The following is a 2583-nucleotide window of genomic DNA, read 5'->3' as shown; positions in this document are numbered from 1 at the left end:
ATTGGTCCATAGTGGTCCTCAGTGGTCCTCAGTGGTCCATAGTGGTCCTCAGTGGTCCTCAGTGGTCCTCAGTGGTCCTCAGTGGTCCATAGTGGTCCTCAGTGGTCCTCAGTGGTCCATAGTGGTCCTCAGTGGTCCATAGTGGTCCTCAGTGATCCTCAGTTGTCCATAGTGGTCCTCAGTGGTCCATAGTGGTCCTCAGTGGTCCTCAGTGGTCCATAGTGGTCCTCAGTGATCCATAGTGGTCCTCAGTGGTCCTCAGTGGTCCATAGTGGTCCTCAGTGGTCCATAGTGGTCCTCAGTGGTCCTCAGTGGTCCATAGTGGTCCTCAGTGGTCCATAGTGGTCCATAGTGGTCCTCAGTGGTACTCAGTGGTCCATAGTGGTCCTCAGTGGTCCATAGTGGTCCTCAGTGGTCCATAGTGGTCCTCAGTGGTCCTCAGTGATCCATAGTGGTCCATAGTGGTCCTCAGTGGTCCATAGTGGTCCCCATTGGTCCATAGTGGTCCATAGTGGTCCCCATTGGTCCATAGTGGTCCATAGTGGTCCCCATTGGTCCATAGTGGTCCATAGTGGTCCTCAGTGGTCCATAGTGGTCCATAGTGGTCCATAGTGGTCCTCAGTGGTCCATAGTGGTCCCCATTGGTCCATAGTGGTCCTCAGTGGTCCATAGTGGTCCTCAGTGGTCCTCAGTGGTCCATAGTGGTCCATAGTGGTCCTCAGTGGTCCATAGTGGTCCTCAGTGGTCCATAGTGGTCCTCAGTGATCCATAGTGGTCCTCGGTGGTCCATAGTGGTCCTCGGTGGTCCATAGTGGTCCTCAGTGGTCCATAGTGGTCCTCAGTGGTCCTCAGTGGTCCATAGTGGTCCATAGTGGTCCTCAGTGATCCATAGTGGTCCATAGTGGTCCTCAGTGATCCATGGTGGTCCATAGTGGTCCTCAGTGGTCCTCAGTGGTCCTCAGTGGTCCATAGTGGTCCTCAGTGGTCCTCAGTGGTCCATAGTGGTCCATAGTGGTCCTTAGTGGTCCATAGTGGTCTTCAGTGGTCCATAGTGGTCCTCAGTGGTCCTCAGTGGTCCATAGTGGTCCATAGTGGTCCTCAGTGGTCCATAGTGGTCCTCAGTGATCCATAGTGGTCCATAGTGGTCCATAGTGGTCCTCAGTGGTCCATAGTGGTCCTCAGTGGTCCTCAGTGATCCATAGTGGTCCTCAGTGGTCCATAGTGGTCCATAGTGGTCCTCAGTGGTCCATAGTGGTCTATAGTGGTCCTTAGTGGTTCCCATTGGTCCATAGTGGTCCTCAGTGGTCCTCAGTGGTCCATAGTGGTCCTCAGTGGTCCTCAGTGGTCCATAGTGGTCCATAGTGTCCTCAGTGGTCCTCAGTGGTCCATAGTGGTCTATAGTGGTCCTCAGTGGTCCATAGTGGTCCTCAGTGGTCCATAGTGGTCCTCAGTGGTCCATAGTGGTCCATAGTGGTCCTCAGTGGTCCTCAGTGGTCCATAGTGGTCCTCAGTGGTCCATAGTGGTTCCCATTGGTCCTCAGTGGTCCATAGTGGTCCTCAGTGGTCCATAGTGGTCCTCAGTGGTCCATAGTGGTCCTCAGTGGTCCATAGTGGTCCATAGTGGTCCATATTGGTCCTCATTGGTCCATAGTGGTCCATAGTGGTCCTCGGTGGTCTCCATTGGTCCATAGTGGTCCATAGTGGTCCTCATTGGTCCTCAGTGGTCCATAGTGGTCCTCAGTGGTCCTCAGTGGTCCATAGTGGTCCTCAGTTGTCCTCAGTGGTCCTCAGTGGTCCATAGTGGTCCATAGTGGTCCTCAGTGGTCCATAGTGGTCCTCAGTGGTCCATAGTGGTCCTCAGTGGTCCTCAGTGGTCCATAGTGGTCCATAGTGGTCCTCAGTGGTCCTCAGTGGTCCATAGTGGTCCTCAGTGGTCCATAGTGGTCCTCATTGGTCCTCTGCTCTCTACACTTAATATTGAAGAATGTTCCAGATTAGAAAGCTGACAGCGGCTAACCGCCCGGCTGCACTAGGCCCCGCCTCCTCTGCCGTCACAGCCAATGGAGTGGCTGAGATTAACGACCCCTCTAGGTCAATCAGCAAACACCCGGCTCTCGTCTCCGGCAGAAAAAAGGGGGATGATGTCCTTGAGCAACCTCATGCACTCAATCAACCAGCTACCTGCACACACACACACACACACACACACACCTCATTGGGCCTCTGAGGGCAGCCGGCCGCTCACTGCTGATGTTTATGGTTTCTCTGAAGTTGCAAATCACCGCGGTTACGGCCGTTTGAATTTATGAGCGTGGCCCCTCACACACACAGACACACACACACACACACACACATTAGGATGATGCACATAATTAGACAGCAACAAGCCAGTGAATCATTCATTCAGATTTACAGCTGATGCAATTGCAGCCGTTTGGGGTTAATGACTCCCTGCAGTGACGCTGAGTGTTGCCTTCACTGGCAGTGGGAAGTCTCACCGCTGAGCTTTTGTTATAAGGGGCCTCCGAAGGACCAGAAGCTTTAAGGTGTCGAATACAGATCCTGGGTCAGTTCTCAGCGGCT

The sequence above is a fragment of the Pseudoliparis swirei genome, chromosome 20, assembly GCF_029220125.1.
Source record: "Pseudoliparis swirei isolate HS2019 ecotype Mariana Trench chromosome 20, NWPU_hadal_v1, whole genome shotgun sequence".
NCBI lineage: Eukaryota > Metazoa > Chordata > Actinopteri > Perciformes > Liparidae > Pseudoliparis > Pseudoliparis swirei.
Note: the sequence above shows the minus strand (reverse complement) of the source record.